This window comes from Balaenoptera borealis (genome assembly GCF_965194805.1).
Source record: "Balaenoptera borealis genome assembly, chromosome: 3".
Lineage (NCBI taxonomy): Eukaryota > Metazoa > Chordata > Mammalia > Artiodactyla > Balaenopteridae > Balaenoptera > Balaenoptera borealis.
In genome coordinates, this window is record NC_138866.1 from 54,714,686 (window position 1) to 54,739,107 (window position 24,422).

The 24,422-nt window shown below is 34.2% G+C and overlaps 1 pseudogene across 1 annotated transcript in view; it reads right to left on the reverse strand.

The window, feature by feature from the left end:
* The window catches only part of LOC309625851 (transcription elongation factor 1 homolog pseudogene), a 55,554-nt pseudogene extending 31,433 nt beyond the window's left edge, over positions 1-24,121 (reverse strand). The window contains exon 1 of the transcript in view: positions 24,047-24,121. The product of the transcript in view is annotated as a transcription elongation factor 1 homolog pseudogene (transcript). The remainder of the gene's footprint in view (positions 1-24,046) is intronic.
* Between the last annotated feature and the right edge of the window lie 301 nt (positions 24,122-24,422).

A 24,422-nucleotide genomic window follows, 5' to 3' on the forward strand; every position in this document is an offset into this window, starting at 1 on the left:
TACAAAATTTTTCCCCCAACCTTATCAGTAAAATAATCAGAAACATTGTAGAGACAGCAGATTATCTTTACTGATTTCCCATAAAGCTATGCCAATTCTCCTGCTCTCTATCATATCTTTTTCCTTTAAACTTTCTAGAGTATTCATACCCATGTTAGTATCTTAAATAAAATGTGTGTTCTTTCCTTACTATAGTTATCTTCAGTAAAACATTGATATTCATCTGAACATCTTTAAATGACTCATGTCTTCTAAAATTTTATATTTCTTAAATAATCAGGAATAGTTATGTCTAGTTGAGGTGTTACTAATTAAAATATTAATTGTAATTTAAAAACACATAATTCAGATTATTATGAGTCTTGACAATTTTTTACCATCCCGCTAATTGAAGGGCTCAAAAATTTAGAGAAGATAAATTTTATGGTACAAACTTTAATTATAATATCCTTAGTATTTCTCCCGGTGAAGTTCATGCCCTTTAACCCTAGGACCCTAAGGTAGATCAATTCCTAGGCTGGATGTATAGTTTGTTGTCTCTGGAGATGTAACTCATCAATTCTGGTGCCTCCACCTTTTTCTAGATATCATGGTACAGTTTTCTTTAATTTTTAACTAAATGGGATACTGCACAATGGGGTTGCAAATGAGGAAGATATTCCGTGTTTGTGTTTTTAAAAAACAAATATTAAAAAAATATTATACCGAAGAGAATTCTGGGAAAATGTAGTAGCAGTGGCAGCATATGTTTTGGATCTTCCCAAATCCTTGCATAAAAACAGAGCAACCAGAAAGCAAAACCAAAAATCCATGGATAATATTTTCAACCAAACTACATATCTCTTCAATTCCCAAAATGAGTTGGAACAAAGTACCAACAGCTACCAGACATGCCTGTTATCAACATGTGTGCAAGGAAAAGCAGAGGGAGTTACCCTTTTGGTGGGAGAAAGTTGTTTTATTTTGTCTTTTGTCTTTTTGTGTCTCAATTCATCTTTTCCTAGGCTGGGCTTTCATATGTGTGTACAATTAGGGAGCAGAGAGCTGAGGGCTGTAATGGAGTAGGGGGTAGTTCAACATCTGCTTGGCCAGTGGCGTGCTTTCAAGTCTGATGGTGGCTGAGGCCCACCCCTTGGGTTTAGGTGGATAGAGCCCAGGGCACCAATACTAGATTAAATTGGGGGCTTTAATTCCTACAACACAAGCCCTGTTGGCCCAGAGGCATCCAAGCCTTAGGGAGCTGCAGGGAAAAATGAAAACAGAAGTGTCCTGGGTCTGGTCTGAGGCTGGCTGCCCCCAGGCATGCATCTGTGTGGTGTGCAGTTGTTCTGGGAGTCTGGTACCTCTGCCCAGAGCAGGAAAACTCCAACATAGTCAACTTGAAAGTGAAGTGGGTAAATATTAGGACAGCATTTGCAACTGGGGGTGGGTGTTACGTTCTTTAAAGTGAGTGTAAGGGGTTTGTGTTCAGATCTATAGGGTACGGAGCAGTATAGCCCCAAGAACTTTCCAAACTGATGTTCTAGGGCTCTTTTTCAAGATAGGTCTCTACCCTGAGGGGAGAATACTGACATCGGGATGTAAATTGACAGAGACAGGAGTGAAAAACGAAATATAATTAGAGGATAGGGCAAAAGCATCAGAGAATCTTAGAAAACAAGCAAGGTGCCATGTTTTTAACACTATACAAAAGCAAGAGAAGAGAGGGCTTTTTGACATTAGAAAATACCCGAATAAAGTCTACTAAGAGTGAAGAAAAATGAAATTTACACAAAAATGAAATACAGAAAAATGATCAAATCTCAGATACAGTTGCCATAGGAAAAATGAGTATAAGGAGAAAAGAATATTCCTACAGAGATTAAAGTCTGTCAGAAAGGTTTTTTCAAAATGCAGGTCAAAACTGTAATATATTATCTTAAAATAAGCCAAAAGACATTAAGAAAATGATTAAAAACATTAAAGAACAACATAAATCAGAATTAGAAAACCTCAGAAAGGGAGAAAGAATTCAAGTAAAATTAGAAACAAAAGAAAAATCATTTTAGAAATGAAGACTAAACTAGAAGAAATATAAGAAGAGACAAATATTGAAGACAGGCATGGTAGGTGAATAGTGTCCTTGCTTTTCTCCCCTCATTGCCCCCCTCCCCCAAAGGTATCAGGTCTTAATCCCTGGAACCTATAAATGTTACCTTATATGGAAATAGGATCTTTGCAAATGTGATTAAGTTAAGGGTCTTGAGAAATCAGGAGATTATCCAGGATTATCAGGGTAAATCCTAAATTCAACCACATGTCTCCTAAGAGGAGAGAGGGGAAGATTTGATGATACATAAAAAAGAAGACAATGTGGTGAAACTGAAGGTAGAGATTAGAGTGATGTGGACACAAGCCAAGGAATGCTGGCAGCCATTAGAAGTCGAAAGGGTCAAGGAAAGGATTCTCCCCCAGAGTTTGTAGAGGGATGGTGGGTGGCCCTGCTGATACCTTGATTTTGATCCAGTGATACAGATTTTGGGCTTCTGGTCTTCAAAATTGTGAGAGAATAAATTTCTGCTGTTTTAAGGTACTAAGTTTGTGGTAATATGTTACAGCAGCCATATGAAACTAATATAACATACAACTAACACCACATGTGGAAAATAGGAGTATAAAAAAGAAACTCAAAGCAAGGAGAATATAGCAAATACTAAAAACTATAATTCAAGAGAACCTTACTGAAATAAAAACAAATGAAAGTACATATTGAAAGTATTAAAAGAGCACACCATATATCTGATAATATTAACCTAAAATGACTAACACAAAGATATATTTCAGTAAATTTACTGGACTTTTAAGAAAAGGAAAATAAATCATTTGGGCATCCACCCACAAAAGGTACATGTAACTTAGAAGAAAAATAAAATGGAATCATCATCAGTCTTTCTGATAAAAATTTTTTGTGCCAAAGAAAATAAATAATATATTTGAGATATTTAGGGAAAGCATATGTGAGCCAAGGATTTTTAGCCGAAAAGCTGCCCTTCAGATAAAAAGGAAACACACACATTGTTATCATTATTCAAGAAATCATGGAGTATTATTTCCATAAGTTATTTCTAAGGAATCTACTACAAAATTAATTTCAGAGTATCAAAATGAATTGAGATATTGATATAAGACAGGAGACAATCATGTATGGTTTTTGGTAAAACTAAGATTAAATGAGAATATGAAGAGAAGAATATTATAATATGCAATATATAGTAGATATATGATTCAACAATATAAACATAATATAATCATAAAAATGGAGAAAGTGTGGGGATGATATATGCAAAAAAAAGTAACTGCTTCTATCTATTATTTTATAATCAGTGGTTGTCCTGTTAATATTCTTATTTCTGAAACATTTGTATTTTTAATATGGGATAAAAAAATAATTATGAGATAACCTAATTTCATCATCTGTGTTCTTGAGAACCATAATCCTCAGTATGGAAGAAAGGAGATAGAGTAATGTAGACGAATTTAGATAAGAACCCTGTAGTACTGTTTTTGAATTGGAAATATTATTAGCTCATAAGGTATTTTATCTATCAATATCTATCTATATTTATCTATATCCCATTCTGTCCACTGAAAAGGAAACAATGACCAAACCAGCAGGAATAAGCATGCTTTGTACAGATTGCCAAATTGAAATATTACTTCTCATTAAAAGGAGCCAGGGCTTCTTGGATAGATGGCTGATTTTAGAGTAAGAATTGTAACAGATGAACCTGGAACATGTTGACATATAACTATCAAACATACTATGGTCATATCAAAAAGACTTAGGAGCTGTTTTAAAGAATCTTTCACTAGGTGTAGATTTAGCAATTTGAGGTTAAAAAAAGATAAGCATGAGACTGGATTTAAACTCATAAACTTTTTCATCCATGAGTTTATAATATTTTTTTAAAAACCCTAATTTTTTACATTTTGAAAACTAGAGAGAACCAATTCTTTATCTTGAAAACAGGTTAAATAAAAGTAAGAACTGAGCATTTACATAAGAACCATTCCACTATGTAACCACATAGAAGTGTCTTATTATAAAATTATTGCAGATAATACATGAAAAAAATGATAGAATTAGAATATCACCTTTTTACAACCTCACTGAATTGATGGATCCAGTCCTGAGCATCAACCTATGCTAGCATCAAAAAGGAAGCGACCTGATATAATATGCATCCCGATGACAGAAACCCCTTTTCCTTGTCAAAGGGATTGAATCTGAGTTTGGTCAAGCATCTTAATCCAGATGCCAATTTGCAGGAAATTCAGAGAATAGGTCAAACTGCACTGTGGGTATACAATTAGCAAAACAAATACTGTGGAAAATCTACCTGTCAAATGGCCCAGGTTCTTCAACATATAAACTAACAAAATAATGAAATAGAGGAGAGACGATTGTTGCCTTAGGCTTTCCTTTCATACAATCATCCCATTTCTTTACTGTCATATTTGATTAAATGTTTAACTTGATATAAAATCCTAGGTTGGCAATAATTTTCCTTCAGTATTTTGAAGGCATTGATCCATTGTCTTTTATCTTGCCATGTGACTATTGAAAAGTCAGAAGCCATTCTGATTCCTGTTCATTTGCTTTTGAGTCTTTTAACTTCCCTCTCTGAAAGTCTTTTGGATATTTACTTTGTCTTCAATATTCTTAAATTTCACAGTGATGAATTTCAGTGTGACTTACTTTCTTATTCCTTATGTTGGAAATTCTGTGGAATTTTTAACTTGAAAAATCATATCCTTCAGTTCCATAAAACATTTAAATATATTATTTGATGTTTTCTTCTGAGAAAATCCTATTACTTTAATGTGGAAGTTCCTGGATCAATCAAGACATTAGCAAGTTAAGTCCAGTGATATATAGAACAAATGTATCATGACTGGATGGGGTTTATTCTAGGAAGGCATGTTGGTGTAAATTTGATTTATTTGCCACATTAACAATGCAAGAAGAAAGCCATGGGTTGATCTAAATAGATACAGGAAAGGCATTTAATAATTTCAATATCCATGCATGATAAAAATCTTTCAGCAAGCTAGAAGAACAAGGCAATTCCACAAACTAATATATCCCCAAACTTGCTGGTGACCTTCGACCCCTAGTTCCTCTGCATCCACAGATTCAACCAACCAAAGACTGTGTAGTACAGTAGTATTTAATATTGAAAAACATTTGCATATAAGTTGACTGGTGCAGTTCAAACCCGTCTTGTCAATTATTTTCTTTTTTCCTGGTTTGGTTTTATTTATCCTTATAGTTTTTTTTCCCTCCCTGTACTTAAAAATAATCTTTTTTCTGTTGTTGTAATGAGGTTTCAGGTGAGGCTCCAGTATGCCATGATTAGTGGAAAATCCAATAAGCAGTCTTTTAACATTGTTTATGGTATCTTTTGTAGTACATAAGTTTAAAATTTTTGAGGTTTAAAATGTCAGTCTTTTCATACAGATCATTGAAGTTTTTGTGTTTGCTTAGAAAGTTCATTTCCAACTCAATATAATTAAAATATTTGGAGTCTAATACTTTACTAATTACTTTAATGTTTAACCCTTTAATCAATTTGATGTGTGTATGTGTGTCTGTGTGTTTGTGTGTGTGTGTGTGTGTGTGTGTGTGTGTGTGTAGGGATAAATAGAATGGGTCAGGGGTCTGATATGATTTTTGCATGGATAGCAGATTTCCCACTGTAATTTCTTAAATGATCTATTCTTTTCCCACTAGTGTCAATGCCACTTTTATTTAGACTAAAGTTCTATACATGTGATTTTATATGGCACCTATATTGTGCTCCCTTTATATCTTCATCATTTCCAATGCCAGTTCATACTGTTTCATTTACAATTTTTTTAAACATTTTTTTTGGAGTATAATTACCTTACAATGGTGTGTTAAGTTCTGCTTTATAACAAAGTGAATCAGCTATACATATACGTATATCCCCATATTTCCTCCCTCTTGCGTCTCCCTCCCGCCCTCCCTATCCCACCCCTCTAGGTGGTCACAAAGCACTGAGCTGATCTCCCTGTGCTATGTGGCTGCATCCCACTAGCTATCTATTGTACATTTGGTAGTATATATATGTCCATGCCACTCTCTCACTTAGTCCCAGTTTACCCTTTCCCCTCCCTGTGTTCTCAAGTCCATTCTGTACCTCTGTGTCTTTATTCCTGTCCTGCCCCTAGGTTCTTCAGAAACATTATTTTTTTTAGATTCCATATATATTTGTTAGCATACGGTGTTTGTTTTTCTCTTTCTGACTTATTTCACTCTGTATGACAGATTCTAGGTCCATCCACCTCACTACAAATAACTCAATTTCGTTTCCTTTTATGGCTGAGTAATATTCCATTGTATATATGTGCCATCTTCTGTATCCATTCATCTGTCGATGGGCACTTATGTTGCTTCCATGTCCTGGCTATTGTAAATAGAGCTGCAATGAACATTGTGGTACATGACTTTTTTTGAATTATGTTTTCTCAAGGTATATGCCCAGTAGTGGGATTGCTGGGTTGTATGGTAGTTCTATTTTTAGTTTTGTAAGGAACCTCCATACTGTTCTCCATAGTGGCTCTATTAATTTATACTCCCACCAACAGTGAAGGGGCTTCCTAGAGTGTGGAAACTTTTCCTCCTTCACAGCTCCCTCCCAGAGGTGCAGGTCCTGCCCCTATTCTTTTGTCTCTCTTTTTTCTTTTTTCTTTTGCCGTACCCAGGTACATGGGGAGTTTCTTGCCTTTAGGGAAATCTGAGGTCTTCTGCCAGCGTCCAGTAGGTGTTCTGTAGGAGTTGTTCCACATGTAGATGTATTTCTGATGTATTTGTGGGAAGAAGGTGATCTCCACGTCTTACACCTCCACCATCTTGAAGGTCTCTCTCATTTACTATTACTACATATTTTATTTTAATAGCTGATGAGGCAATGTTTTCTTGACTGTATTTGTTAATTTTTTTTTCCATATGCACTTTACAATTAGATTTTAATGTTCCATAAGTATTCTGTTGAGATATTATTTGAGAATACTTTGAATTTCTAGATGTATTTTGAGATAGTTAATTTTCATTTTCAGTCTGGTCAGTTTAAGACTATCAACTCTCTGAAGGTTGTGATCATGTGTGTTTGGTTCATGACTTAATCCTCATTGCCTAACCTGGTGTAGGGACCCAATAATATATTTATATGTAATACACTATGTGTAATAAATAAATAAATAAATAAATAAATAGAAATGTGTAACCTTTCTTTACAACTGATATACTATTCACTGCAATAAAAATGAGATATCATTAGCTAGCACCAGACCCACTGAGGCAAAAATATCTCCCATCATTAAAGCATTATCTCACTAAATTCAGAAAATCTCAGTTAAGCAAGAAAAAATAGCTTACTTTGTGTATGTTTATGAACATACATTTGTGGTAATTTGTGCACAACATAATAAAAAAGCTCATTTGGTTTTATTTAAGAATTACTGCTAATTACATGATTTGGACTAATGCCAGTAATAGTAATAAAAGTATTTAAAATGTTAGCTGTATGCTGCTTTGTGACTTTAACATTTAAGTAATTAGACTTTAAATAGAATCTGTTATAAATTTGACTTTGTTAACTTTGTTAAGGCAAATATATGTCATATATTTCATATTATTACTTAGATAGGGTTGCTTGTTTAAAAATTTTAGCCTTGGCTCTTAAAATGAATATTCCTTTATTTCATCCAAAACACTAGAGGACACTTTTTCTTTCTCCTCTTTTCACTTTGTTGACAGATTGCTTTATGTACTCCAATCTTACTGTAGATTTTTCTGTATTCTCTATACATCTTTCTCTCTAAGAGTTGGGAACACAGAACTACCTGGCTTTGGCATTGTGCCTCTGGCTGCTGACTATAAAAACAAAAGTACCTCATGTGGTACTTTTGACAGGGCCCTGATTTAACAAATGGCGGATTCCTAGTTTACAATTCATTCAGACTCTCATTATGTAAGACAGGGACCCTAAGGCTGCAAAGATAATAAAATAAAAAAATTGGAAACCTTTAGGGACAGATGAATTGCCTTCCTTATGTTATCTGAATTGCTGTCTGTTAATCTTTGGGAGACGTTTATTAACTTCATATATTTTCTAAGTGAAAGGGATGTTGGTACATTTCACTTTTCTGATCTAGATGTTGCAAATGAAGTAAATGCTTTGATAAGAAGCCATGAAGGAGAGCATGTTTTACTATAGTGTCAATTCTCTGATGTAAATATTATTTGAATTTATTGATATGTTAAGCTCCTAGCTCTTGGGTTCATATCAGAACAATACAGGGAGGTATTGAAAGGCTTACCTATGTAAATTTCTTTCTGTTGTATTGTTTGACAGCATGCCAACTTAAATCTTTTCCAATATTTATTTTAAATTTTGAAAATATTTTTGTTCATGTATTTTAGGCTACAAAAGAACTTAAACAGTACTTTGCTCTTTAGCAGCTATTTGCACTCACATTAAGGACAATGAAATAAAAGTAAAGCAAAATCCTTTCCAACTGATTAAGAAACAATTTAATAGAGCTGTTTCAAATATATGTTACATTAGGTTTTTAAAAATATTATGAGTTTCTTTAAACTAACTTGAGATTATTATGTTTTTTAAATGAATTTTTTTCACTAGTCATAATTGTTAAAATTTACTAGGTTACTAAGTCTTCTTAGAAAATGTAAGTCCTTGTTTAGAGCTGCATAATAGTTCGTATTGTGATTGTATAGTGGTTTATTTAATCATTCTCTTATGGACTGAATTGTATCCTCCCAAAATTCATATGTTTAAGCCCTAACCCCCAATGTGACTGTGTTTTGAGATAGGGCCTTTAAGGAGGGATTTAAGGTTAAATGACGTTATAAGGGTGGAGGTCCTAATTCAGTAGGACTGACGAGCTTATAAGACAAGCAAGAGATGACAGAGCTCATTCTCTCTCTCTCTCCACAGAGGAAAGACCATGTGAGGACCCAAAAAAGGAGGCACCATGAAAGGTAAGGAGAGAAGCCTCACCAAAAATCAACCCTGGTAGCGCCTTGATCTCAGACTTCCAGCCTCCAGAAACATGAGTATAAAATTTCTGTTGTTTTAGTCACCCAGTCTGTAATATTTTGTTATGGCAGCACAGCAGAATAATATATCCTGTTAGTGAACATTTACTATTACATTTTGTTTTGTTTGTTTTATATGTTTTACTATTACTATTTTGCTATTATATATATTACTATTTACTATTATATTTTATTTTACTAATATATTTACTATTATATTTTATAATATAGTGACTAAATAGTAATTTTATATTTTTTACTGCAATGTTTTACTATTATATTGATGCAATGGGAATTCTTGTCATAAATATTTATGTATATCTAGTAAAATTTTTTCTAGTAAAATTCAATGTGTGGCAATGCTGAGCCAAAAGCTATACATTTTGGGTCAAAAGCTAGGGGAAATTTTTATCAAAAATTTTTGTCCAAATGTGTTTTATACAAGTTTATATGGCCATCTGTTGCATATGAGAGCTCCTTTCATCACAGGATTGCCCAAACTGCATTTTAACAAAAAAAATGTTTCCTGAAGTAAAAAGTAAAGAGCTTTTTTTCTCCTTTGAATATATATTTCTTTGATTATTTTTAAATTTGATATTCTTTACATATTTATGGGTTAATTTTTATTTCTTCTATACTGGATTGCCATTCATGTTCTTTGCCCATTTTTCTGGGTGTGTATCCTTTTGTATACTAATGATAAAACCGATGAAGCTATGCTCGAAAAAGAGGTCTCCCATTTTCATTCCTTAGTACAGAATTGATGTACGGCATAAGGAAAAAAAATAACTACCTATGTTGCATCTCCATTAGACATTTAAAATATTCATTTATTCACCTATCATTTGATGAATATTGAATGTCTTCTATGTGCCTGGCAATTCTCTATGCCCTAGTATTAGAGAACTGAACAAAATACTGTCTTTACTTTCTGAAATTTATGTTCTCATGAAGAAGTGACAGGAAGCAAGCAATGTGTTGGATGGTGTTAAGAGCGTAAAACAGAGTAAAGGGTATAAGAAGGGCTGGGAGTGGGGAGGGTGGTTGCTATTTTACAAAGGTGTGTCAGGGATGGTCTCTAACAAAGTGACTTTTAAGATCTGAAGAAAGTTCGAGAGTGGGCCAAGTAGCTGTCTGGAGGAAAAGCTTTCCCTGAAGTGGGAATTGCAAATGCAGAGACCTTGAAGCCAATGTGTCCTTGTATGATATCAGTTTTAAAAAATTGTATATTGTTGTTAATGTTGGAGAGGGGAAATTTCCCGCTCTTGAGTTCTTGTGGCTGGACTAATAATAACATTGACATAAGGCAGATTAATAGGAGAAAAAGAAAAAAAAAAATTTGTGCACATGGAAATCTCATAGAAATGGGACCTAAGAAGTGGCCAAAGCTGGCAGCTTTTATACATTTCCACAATGACAATGAATTGGTGAGGAATTGACAGGACAAAGAAACTTAGGTTTGGGTGCTTAATTAGTACAGAATCTAAACAGGATTTGGACTTGGAGTACTAAATTAAAGAAGTAACAAAATTTGTTTATATAGTCTTCTCAGTCCAAATTCCCTATCTCTGGTGACAAGGGTGTCCTTCCACTCCAAATACAGAGCATGCACCTTTCACATCAGAGATTCGTTTCCTGCTTTCAGGGAGACAGAGAGGAGGATCAAAGTGTCCCTCTTGCATTAGCTGGTTCTTAAGTAAGTTTAATTCAAAATAATCAATATGCCACTGAGGGAGAAAAGACAGTCTCTTCAGCAAGTGGTGTTGGGAAAGCTGGACAGTGCATGTAAGTCAATGAAGTTAGAACACACGTTCACACCAAACACAAAAATAAACTCAAAATGGTTTAAAGACTTAAATATAAGACATGACACCATAAAACTCCTAGAAGAGAACATAGGCAAAACATTCTCTGACATAAATTGTACCAATGTTTTCTTAGGTCTCCTAAGGTAATAGAAATAAAACCAAAAATAAACAAGTGAGACCTAATCAAGCTTATAATCTTTTGCACAACAAAGGAAACTATAAATAAAATGAAAAGACAACCTACAGACTAGGAGAAAATATTTGCAAATGATGAGACTGACAGGGCTTAATTTTCAAAATATACAAACAGCTCATACAACTCAATAACAAAAAAACAAACAACCCAATCAAAAAATGGGCAGAAGACCTAAATAGACATTTCTTCAAAGAAGACATACAGATGGCCAGCAGGCACATATAAAGATGCTCAACATCGCTAGTTATTAGAGAAATGCAAATCAAAACTACAGTGTGGTGCCACCTCACACTGGTTAGAATGGCCATCATTTAAAAAGTCTACAGATAAGAAATGCTGGAGAGGGTGTGGAGAAAAGGGAACCCTTCTACACTGTTTGTGGGAATGTAAATTGGTGCAGCCACTATGGAGAACAGTATGGAAGTTCCTTAAAAAACTAAAAATAGAGTTACCATATGATCCAGTGATCTCACTCCTGGGCATATATCTGGAGAAAATGATAATTTAAAAAGATACATGCACCCCAGTGTTCATAAGAGTACTATTTACAATAGCCAGGACATGGAAGCAACCTAAGTGTCCATCGACAGATGAATGGATAAAGAAGATATGGTATATATATACAGTGGAATATTACTCAGTCATAAAAAAGAATGAAATAATGCCATTTGAAGCAACATGGATGAACCTAGAGATTATCATACTAAGTGAAGTAAGTCAGACAAAGACAAACACCATATGATATCACTTACATGTGGAATCTAAAATATGACACAAATAGACTTATTTACAATACAGAAACAGAGTATTTTCATAGGCATAGAAAATAAACTTATAGTTACCAAAGGGGAAAGTGGGTGTGGGAGGGATAAATTAGGAGTTTGGGATTAGCAGACACAAACTACTATATATAAAATAAACAACAAGGTCCTATTGTGTAGCACAGGAAACTATATTCAATATGCTGTAATAAACCATAATGGAAAAGAATATGAAAAAGAATATATAATTGAATTATTTTGCTGTACACCAGAAACTAACACAACATTGTAAATCAACTATACTTCAGTTTAAAAAAATGCCATTGAGGCATATTTTAGAGTGGCCTGCCCTTGGCCCCAACACTCTGATTGTACTTTTAAGAGCCTTCATTCTCTATGAATTTAGTATTAAACAGAAGATGATTCCTCATTTAAGTACTAAAGATGGTTAGGATTAGACTTACTAGTATGTATTCTCTTTGGTTAATTGTTCAACCATTATTTTTGAACTGGGCCATTTCTCAGGTACTTGGGCACATCACTGAACTAACAGATACAACGTTCAATACTTTTTGATTAGGACTATATGTTATTGCTGTGTTGAAATCATGGTGGAAACTATTGCTTGAGTTCGTATAATACTTGAGATATATATGGCAGCATTTCTAAGCATGGGTTCCATGGAATGCTATTTGAGAAATTTTAATATCTTTCCAAGAAAATATTCTTTGTCAAACAGATTTTGGAAATGCTACATATCCTTCCCTTTTCTGAAGAGCTTTCCACTAATGAATTGCAAATGCAAGGGCCTTGAAGACTCTGTGCTTGTATTAGCTTACTAACAGCTATGTAAAATCCCAAAGAACCACATGTTTCTGATGAATACTTATTGACTTGATATGGGAAAACATCTTGTGAAACACTAGCTTTAATTATTAGATAAGTACATTGAACTTCATTTTTTTCCTCCTGGAAACCAGATGAGTATTATATCAGAAGATAAACTACCTTCCCAAACCATAGTTTATTATTATAAAATTATCATTTTTTTAGTAGTTCTGAATTAAACCCAGTTATAAAATAATTTGGAGTAATATAACATCAAGACCCTGTATTTAAGAAGATACTTTATTAGACTGTCTTTCGTGACCCAAAATCTCTGACTTCCATCTGAAGATAAACCACCAATGGAAAATCCTTACTTTGTGTAGGCAGATACACCCTCTTGAGTGGCTTCACTTCTTGGTAAGTATCCTTTTTCTTCCAGTGCCTTGTAAAGCTTTTCAATTTACTCTAAAATGAGGAATCACATACTTCACCTTTCAGTGAGCTAATTGATCTTTGTTTCACATTGAATTTTCACTCAGTGGATTATAAAACTAGAGATATTTCAGTCTTAGATTTCTAACAGCCCAGCTCATTGGAAAGGGGAGGAGAAAAAGGTGATACCTCTTTCCTGGACCAGGAGGTTAGATGTCCTTTCTGATGGAAAATATTCAGAAGGCCCAATCTGGTCTGTCTTATTACAGAAGTTAATACCTTGGACCTAAAGCATTCACATACTAAAGCCTTGACCACCTATCGTCTTGTGCATATGATTGTTATTTCACTAGATACCTAGTAATAACCTCATATTTTAAAAGGCAACTGTAAATATGAAGGTGTCATTATTCAATGCTACAATATATTTATTAAATATTTTTACTATTCATAAAATATTTTGATTAGTTTTGGTTTAGTTAGATACATCTATGATTTTTTTTTTCCAGAAAGTGTATGTAAGGAGTATACTTTCTTTTTTTTTTTTTTTTTAATATTTTATTTATTTGTTTGTTTATTTTTGGCTGCACTGGGTCTTCATTGCTGCGCACGGACTTTCTCTAGTTGCAGTGAGCGGGGGCTACTCTTCACTGCGGTGTGCAGGCTTCTCATTGCGGTGGCTTCTCTTGTGGAGCACGGGCTCTAGCCGCGTGGGCTTCCGTAGTTGTGGCTCGCAGGCTCTAGAGTGCAGGCTCAGTAGTTGTGGCACACGGGCTTAGTTGCTCCGTGGCATGTGGGATCTTCCCGGACCAGGGCTTGAACCCGTATCCCCTGCATTGGCAGGCAGATTCTTTACCCCTGCGCTACCAGGGAAGCCCAGGAGTATACTTTCTATACTTCCACAAGTACTTATGTGCCTGAGAGTTTCATTCATTTACTTTCAAATGAGAATAGTACTTGGATGGGTTGATTTTTGAATTGAAAGTTTTTCTCTTTGAAACTCAAATTTAGGATTTTTCTTTATTTTTGAAATTAGAAAAAAAAAGGGATATATTTAGTGTGCTTCCTTTTCATTAATAATGCTTGGCACCAGGAAATGTCTTTTCATCTGAAAAACTGAAGTTCTTCAGGTCATTAAAAATTTATTGTATTATTTCTTTATTTTTTGCATATTTTCACCTCATTTTAAAAGTCCCTTTTTAGTATTGGTATAACTATATCTTTTGGATACAGTTTTCTGTATCAGTTATCTATTAAATTATAACAAACCACTTCAAAACTTATTTTTATGAGTTTAGTTTTATTAAGATACCACGAAGAGGTTTTAATTTTGTTAGTATGTTCATTCAGTCTAGCTAAACACAGCTGAATTCATTGTTAAAAAAGAAAACATGTGATGTGCCATTATAAATACTTTTTTGTTGTGCCATACAGTTTAATTTGTTGTCTTTTTTTAATCTATCTTTAGAATCAACCCTAACTTGGCTAGCATTTTCACCTTTTGTTATTGTATATAAGCTAAGTTAGCTCTCAGGAATCACCCTAGGATTGTCATCAATATTCCCTGGTCACATCTTGATTCTTGCTGCATTGGTGACCAGTTGTGTGGACACTGACATTGCCTTCCAGTGGGCTTGTGTTTATCAACACTGTGATTATATGCTTTATAATCATATAAAGCATATAATCACAGTGCGATTATATATAAATCATAGGTCCTGCTACCTATGAAACTATTTTCAAACTAGGGCAAAGTATAAAGAACTTGAATAGAAAAAGCTACCAGTAGCTTACTTACATAGTGAGCTTCAATGAAACCTGTTGCTTTCCTTTCAGAGTTACTTAAATAAAAGTAGCCATTATGAGACATTGTATATGGTAGGAGCTCAATAGATATTTCCTTCCCTCTCCACTTCCTCCTTGTGTTTTTCCTAATCCACGCTTTTGCTAGACTGTGCAGATCATGTCATTATTAAGGGGTACGTTTACTAAGTGAGTATGAGAATGGTCCTCATATGATAAAGAAAGGAGTGTCTTTTTCACATATATGTAGGAGAGTTGAAGGAAATAGGACTAGACTGAATACCCAAAGCCATTTCTTTTAGATATATACATATATTTACTGTGTGTGGATATTTACAAACCTTTTACACTAGCATGTATTTATAGTTTGTAGAGCAGGGCTGATATTACAAATAGATGAATAGTTGATTACTACTCAGTGTGATTTGGGGGCAGTGATTTCTTTCAAGTATCTTTACTGGCTTGTACTATAAGGAGTATAGCCTTGAACTGCCTCCTCTTGTATTTTTCATGCTGAACTTGGCTGACTCTTTATTGAGTTTAGTCTTGGGTGTCTTCATATCTTCTGGTTTCCCCCCAAATGATCTTTTTAAAATTTTGTTGATAATCTTAAAAATTATATAAACATATTCTGAATCACCTGAGGCAGAAAGAGTCAGAGCAACTATGTGACTTAAAGTTGTTTATCATTCTGTTCTGAAAAATAAGTTTTTGATATAGAATGCTATTTTATCAGTAGGTAAAAAATTTTGACTTAAACCAGACATTATGATATATAATAATTCAATCATTTATTTATTCGGTCATTCAACACTAACCATTGAGTGCTCAGGAGTAAAAAAGGCAAGCATTTCTCTTATAGTCTAGTAGGCAGACATTAAACAAATGATTATTACATATTTAATTATATCTGTCCTAGTGTATTTATAGAAGTCAAGCTCATTGAAATTCACTAACAGATATTAATATTTCAGAAGACAGTTACATGATAAATGCTCATTATAGAATTGTAAATAAGGACTGAATTAGTAAATTTATCTGTATTTCCTTCTGGGGTAGTCATACTTTTAAAATGATAAAACAAGTTGCACGTTTACTTTTGTTTGGTTGAGTATAAGTTTTGCTTATATTCAGCTGCAATTGTACTAAACTTTTGAGGCTGTAAGCTTCTGAATAGGTGTCCGTGATGCTTCACAGCTGTATATAGTAATTAGTGATGTAAGGCAAGACCTTAGATGAAAGTGATAATGGTAATGTTTTATTTCTCTAAAAAAATGTGAATGCTAAGGAATGTAATCAACTTAGAAGATGATGTTTTAATTGGAAAATTGATGACTACATGATAATAAATAGTTAAAAGGAGATATGAATAATCTTGCCATAATGGAAGCATAGATAAAAATATTCCTTTTTTATGAATAAAAATAATTTTACCCCATAATATATATTTTTAAATCTCCACAGGAAATGAATCATTTAAATAGAAGATAGGAGAAACTTAGATAATGGTGTTTTCCAGTTGTAAGCATGTATGTCAGTGGGCAAAATGGGTTGCTTCAATAAAAATATTTATATCATGTCATCACCATTCATAGTCAATGTGTATGTGACTTCAAAAATTACAAAAAAACCTTAATGTATATATATATATATTTTTGCCAGAATGATGTCAAATTATCAGCTTGACATTTTAAATAACTAAATCAATAAGGTTTTTGAATGGATCCAGTAAACTGCTCTTACAGATTCAGATATATACAAACCAGGTTTAAGATGATATCTCTAAGAAGCAAGAAAAACTACAATCCTGCAGCCTGTGGACCAAAAACCACAGTTACAGAAAGATAGAGAAGATGAAAAGGCAGAGGGCTATGTACCAGATGAAGGAACAAGAAAAAACCCCAGAAAAACAACTAAATGAAGTGGAGATAGGCAACCTTCCAGAAAAAGAATTCAGAATAATGATAGTGAGGATGATCCAGGACCTCGGAATAAGAATGGAGGCAAAGATTGAGAAGATGCAAGAAATGATTAACAAAGACCTAGAAGAATTAAAGAACAAACAAACAGAGATGACCAATACAATAACTGAAATGAAAACTACACTAGAAGGAATCAATAGCAGAATAAATGAGGCAGGAGAACAGATAAGTGACCTGGAAGACAGAATGGTGGAATTCACTGCTGCGGAACAGACTAAAGAAAAAAGAATGAAAAGAAATGAAGACAGCCTAAGAGACCTCTGGGACAACATTAGACGCAACAACATTCGCATTATAGGGGTCCCAGAAGGAGAAGAGAGAGAGAAAGGACCAGAGAAAATATTTGAAGAGATTATAGTCGAAAACTTCCCTAACATGGGAAAGGAAATAGCCACCCAAGTCCAGGAAGCGCAGAGAGTCCCATACAGAATAAACCCAAGGAGAAACACGCCGAGACACATAGTAATCAAAGTGGCAAAAATTAAAGACAAAGAAAAATTATTGAAAGCAGCAAGGGAAAAACGACAAATAACATACAAGGGAACTCCCATAAGGTTAACAGCTGATTTCTCAGCAGAAACTCTGCAAGCCAGAAGGGAGTGGCATGATATACTTAAAGTGATGAAAGGGAAGAACCTACAACCAAGATTACTCTACCCAGCAAGGATCTCATTTAGATTTGATGGAGAAATCAAAAGCTTTACAGACAAGCAAAAACTAAGAGAATTCAGCACCACCAAACCAGCTCTACAACAAATGCTAAAGGAACTTCTCTAAGTGGGAAACACAAGAGAAGAAAAGGACCTACAAAAACAAACCCAAAACAATTAAGAAAATGGTCATAGAAACATACATATCGATAATTACCTTAAACGTGAATGGATTAAATGCCCCAACCAAAAGACATAGACTGGCTGAATGGATACAAAAACAAGACCCATATATATGCTGTCTACAAGAGACCCACTTTAGACCTAGGGACACATACAGACTGAAAGTGAGGGGATGGAAAAAGATATTCCATGCAAATGGAAATCAAAAGAAAGCTGGAGTAGCTATACTCATATCAGATAAAATAGACTTTAAAATAAAGAATGTTACAAGAGACAAGGAAGGACACTACATAATGATCCAGGGATCAATCCAAGAAGAAGATATAACAATTATAAATATATATGCACCCAACATAGGAGCACCTCAATACATAAGGCAACTGCTAACAGCTATAAAAGAGGAAATCGACAGTAACACAATAATAGTGGGGGACTTTAACACCTCACTTACACCAATGGACAGATCATCCAAAATGAAAATAAATAAGGAAACAGAAGCTTTAAATGACACAATAGACCAGATAGATTTAATTGATATATATAGGACATTCCATCCAAAAACAGCAGATTACACGTTCTTCTCAAGTGCGCACGGAACATTCTCCAGGATAGATCACATCTTGGGTCACAAATCAAGCCTCAGTAAATTTAAGAAAATTGAAATCATATCAAGCATCTTTTCTGACCACAACGCTATGAGATTAGACATGAATTACAGGGAAAAAAACGTAAAAAAGACAAACACATGGAGGCCAAACAATACGTTACTAAATAACCAAGAGATCACTGAAGAAATCAAAGAGGAAATAAAAAAATACCTAGAGACAAATGACAATGAAAACACGACGACCCAAAACCTATGGGATGGAGCAAAAGCAGTTCTAAGAGGGAAGTTTATAGCTATACAAGCCTACCTAAAGAAACAAGAAAAATCTCAAGTAAACAATCTAACCTTACACCTAAAGAAACTAGAGAAAGAAGAACAAACAAAACCCAAAGTTAGCAGAAGGAAAGAAATCATAAAGATCAGAGCAGAAATAAATGAAATAGAAACAAAGAAAACAATAGCAAAGATCAATAAAACTAAAAGTTGGTTCTTTGAGAAGATAAACAAAATTGATAAGCCATTAGCCAGACTCATCAAGAAAAAGAGGGAGAGGACTCAAATCAATAAAATCAGAAATGAAAAAGGAGAAGTCACAACAGACACCGCAGAAATACAAAGCATCCTAAGAGACTACTACAAGCAACTTTATGCCAATAAAATGGACAACCTGGAAGAAATGGACAAATTCTTAGAAAGGTATAACCTTCCAAGACTGAACCAGGAAGAAACAGAAAATATGAACAGACCAATCACAAGTAATGAAATTGAAACTGTGATTAAAAATCTTCCAACAAACAAAAGTCCAGGACCAGATGGCTTCACAGGTGAATTCTATCAAACATTTAGAGAAGAGCTAACACCCATCCTTCTCAAACTCTTCCAAAAAATTGCAGAGGAAGGAACACTCCCAAACTCATTCTATGAGGCCACCATCACCCTGATACCAAAACCAGACAAAGACACTACAAAAAAAGAAATTTACAGACCAATATCACTGATGAATATAGATGCAAAAATCCTCAACAAAATACTAGCAAACAGAATCCAACAACACATTAAAAGGATCATACACCACGATCAAGTGGGATTTATCCCAGGGAAGCAAGGATTCTTCAATATACGCAAATCAATCAATGTGATACACCATATTAACAAATTGAAGAATAAAAACCATATGATCATCTCAATAGATGCAGAAAAAGTTTTTGACAAAATTCAATACCCATTTCTGATAAAAACTCTCCAGAAAGTGGGCATAGAGGGAACCTACCTCAACATAATAAAGGCCATATATGACAAACCCACAGCAAACATCATTCTCAATGGTGAAAAACTGAAAGCATTTCCTCTAAGATCAGGAACAAGACAAGGATGTCCACTCTCACCACTATTATTCAACATAGTTCTGGAAGTCCTAGCCACGGCCATCAGAGAAGAAAAAGAAATAAAAGGAATACAAATTGGAAAAGAAGAAGTAAAACTGTCACTGTTTGCGGATGACATGATACTATACATAGAGAATCCTGAAACTGCCACCAGAAAACTGCTAGAGCTAATTAATGAATATGGTAAAGTTGCAGGATACAAAATTAATGCACAGAAATCTCTTGCATTCCTATACACTAATGATGAAAAATCTGAAAGAGAAATTATGGAAACACTCCCATTTACCATTGCAACAAAAAGAATAAAATACCTAGGAATAAACCTACCTAGGGAGACAAAAGACCTGTATGCAGAAAACTATAAGACACTGATGAAAGAAATTAAAGATGATACCAACAGATGGAGAGATACACCATGTTCTTGGATTGGAAGAATCAACATTGTGAAAATGAGTATACTACCCAAAGCAATCTACAGATTCAATGCAATCCCTATCAAATTACCAATGGCATTTTTTACGGAGCTAGAACAAATCATCTTAAAATTTGTATGGAGACACAAAAGACCCCGAATAGCCAAAGCAGTCTTGAGGCAAAAAAATGGAGCTGGAGGAATCAGACTCCCAGACTTCAGACTATACTACAAAGCTACAGTAATCAAGACAATATGGTACTGGCACAAAAACAGAAACATAGATCAATGGAACAAGATAGAAAGCCCAGAGATTAACCCACGCACCTATGGTCAACTAATCTATGACAAAGGAGGCAAAGATATACAATGGAGAAAAGACAGTCTCTTCAATAAGTGGTGCTGGGAAAACTGGACAGCTACATGTAAAAGAATGAAATTAGAATACTCCCTAACACCATACACAAAAATAAACTCAAAATGGATTAGAGACCTAAATATAAGACTGGACACTATAAAACTCATAGAGGAAAACATAGGAAGAACACTCTTTGACATAAATCACAGCAAGATCTTTTTTGATCCACCTCCTAGAGTAATGGAAATAAAAACAAAAATAAACAAGTGGGACCTAATGAAACTTCAAAGCTTTTGCACAGCAAAGGAAACCATAAACAAGACGAAAAGACAACCCTCAGAATGGGAGAAAATATTTGCAAATGAATCAACGGACAAAGGATTAATCTCCAAAATATATAAACAGCTCATTCAGCTCAATATTAAAGAAACAAACAACCCAATCCAAAAATGGGCAGAAAACCTAAATAGACATTTCTCCAAAGAAGACATACAGACAGCCACGAAGCACATGAAAAGATGCTCAACATCACTAATTATTAGAGAAATGCAAATCAAAACTACAATGAGGTATCACCTCACTCCTGTTAGAATGGGCATCATCAGAAAATCTACAAACAACAAATGCTGGAGAGGGTGTGGAGAAAAGGGAAACCTCTTGCACTGTTGGTGGGAAGGTAAATTGATACAGCCACTATGGAGAACAATATGGAGGTTCCTTAAAAAACTAAAAATAGAATTACCATATGACCCAGCAATCCCACTACTGGGCATATACCCAGAGAAAACCGTAATTCAAAAAATCACATGCACCCGAATGTTCATTGCAGCACTATTTACAATAGCCAGGTCATGGAAGCAACCTAAATGCCCATCAACAGACGAATGGATAAAGAAGATGTGGTACATATATACAATGGAATATTACTCAGCCATAAAAAGGAACGAAATTGAGTCATTTGTTGAGACGTGGATGGATCTAGAGACTGTCATACAGAGTGAAGTAAGTCAGAAAGAGAAAAACAAATATTGTATATTAATGCATGTATGTGGAACCTAGAAAAATGGTACAGATGAGCCAGTTTGCAGGGCAGAAGTTGAGACACAGATGTAGAGAATGGACATATGGACACCAAGGGGGGAAAACTGCGGTGGGGTGGGGATGGTGGTGTGCTGAATTGGGCGATTGGGATTGACATGTATACACTGATGTGTACAAAATTGATGCCTATTAAGAACCTGCAGTATAAAAAAACAAACAAAACAACTAATACTAAACTTTCATTGGGCTATTTGTATGGAAATATGTTAATATAAATGTTTCAGACATTACATGAAATTTCTAAAAATCTTATATTTGTATTTGTATGGAAATATGTATGGAAATATGTTAATATAAATGTTTCAGACATTACATGAAATTTCTAAAAATCTTATATGTTCTGGTATAATGTTATAAGTAATAATCCTAGTTATTACTTTAAAATGTATATCTCAGAAATAACTAATTTTCTTGTCAACTGCATTATTATGAACTTTCATCAAATCTTTAACCGTGGTCATTTTTAAGTCTTTTGTCATTTACAGACAGTTCTGGGTGTACTCTGATGATTTTGCAAATATGTTCCTATAAAAGGGTTTCATCTTCAAGAAAGTCATGGAAAAGACTCTGACAAGTACAGGTTTCTGGTAACTGACTGTACTGCTGAACTGAATGAATAAGCATTTTCAGAACTCTAATGAAAAACTGATGAACTCATAAAAGTGCTAACAAAAGATCAAGATGAAAAAAAAAATTAATTACATGGGACTGAGTGAACTGATGAGGATGAGTACAATTTTTGTGACTTTCTGTCTGAATTAAAAAAAAAAAAAATCCCACAAGGAAAAAAAAAAAAAAGATGATATCTTAAGAGGGGTGGGATGGGGAGGGTGGAAGGGAGATGCAAGAGGGAGGGGATATGGGGATATAAGTATACGTATAGCTGATTCACTTTGTTACACAGCAGAAACTAACACAACAATGTAAAGTAATTATACTCCAATAAAGATGTTAAAAAAAATTTAACCCCCCCCCCAAAAATAATATCTCTAGGGATTAGTGAATGGCTCTCTTCCACCCTAGCAGTTTTAATATAGAAAATTATCCCAAAGAGTGAGTCTAATTCTACCTCCTGCATGTGGCTGGAGGCTAGCAATACATCCTTCAGGAACTGCAGGAAACCTCCTTGCTTTCTTCTGAAATGATTCCCTTGACACACATTCAAATAGGACTTGAGAAAATAATCTCCAACTTTAGTGGAGGTCAATTATGTAACCACTGCTAAGACAATTACATCATATTCTTCAAGAAAGTTGCAAGAAGCTGCAGTTGAAAGAAGTGTGTGTGTTTGTGTGTGTGTGTGTGAGAAAGAGAGACAGAGACAGAGAGACATAGAGAGAGATTCTGCTGCTGCTGGTATTTTGCTGTTTATCTTTCGTAATAAAAGAGTAAATCTTATTGCTGAGCTGCTTGCCACGTGGTGTCTACTTTTGGTGCTCCCTTCCGTACTCCTTGCCATGACCCTTCTCCAATTATGCGTCAGGAAAAAGAACTGCTTCCTGTCATTGTTTAAAATGGACTCAGCCTCAGAAATTCTGTCTGAAAGTTTACTCTATTCCCTCATTGGGAAAGCAGTTTTTAAAGCACAAGATTTTTTTAAATGGAGTTTTTAATGTTAAAACAAAGGGAAACACAACTTTGGAAATGTTGTGTTCCTAGTGAATTATTATTTCTTAAGGGAGAAAGTTTTTCAAAATGAGTTTTATATTTTTAAGAGGAAATTATGTTTTTTCTTCTAGTGTATTTATAAAATAAATGAATAAACCCAAAGGGCTTCATTTTGATTGTTGTTCTTCTATTAACGTTGCAGCTTTTGTTGTACATTTTTAGCAAGTTTCATAAAAAAAAATTTTGGAAAATTTGGTTATTTATATAAGGCTTAACATATCACGCATTTCTAACAGAATATTTAACTTTTTGCCAAATGCACACTTCACAAATTACTAATTTGTCTTGGGTTAAGTACAAGTAATAAGCTTGGGGTAGCATATCTGTTAACATAGCTTCTAGAGCTGGGGACAAGTTCAACTGTTAATGTATGTCTCTCCTTCCTTCATTTCACAGTATAATTGCCTTCCATGGTGGATTATTTTCTATAGAAACCTGTCAAAATAATTGTTTCCCTTTTCCCCTATGCCACAATGAATTTTTGACTTATTGGCAATGAATTTTTAACTTATTTTTGTTTTTTATTGTGAGGTATTTATTATATATGAAAGTAATACTATATACTAAAACAAATAATAAAGTGATTACTACTATAAACTATTCAGGTTATGAAACCAAACATCACCAATATGATTAAAGCTACTCCTCCTCATCCTGTAATCTCATTACTCCCCACCAGAGGTAAGCTTCTTTTTCGTGAAACACTCTGTCACTTGGCTTAGGGCCTTTTCACTTGATTTTGTCTTACCCTTGCTTTTTCTAAATCTTTGCTGGTTTCTTCTCCATTTCCAGCTGTTGTATCTTTACTGGCATAAACAAGCATAGCCACTAGTACCTTATATGAAACTGTTTCTCTAGCAAATACTTATTTATCCATCTATATCATTAAAGAAAATCAAAATCATTTTACTCTCATATGACAGTGAAAAAAGTATATATTTATTTCTTGACTCAGGGCCCCATCAACTCTGTTGCTTTCTATCATAATATAATCTGGGAATAACTTGATAGTGATGACATCCCAGAGAATATTTGATGATGTTATGTTAATTAGACCTTTCTTTGGTTATCCTATTACTGCATAACAAATTACCCATTAAGTAGCAGCTTAAAACAATCATTTT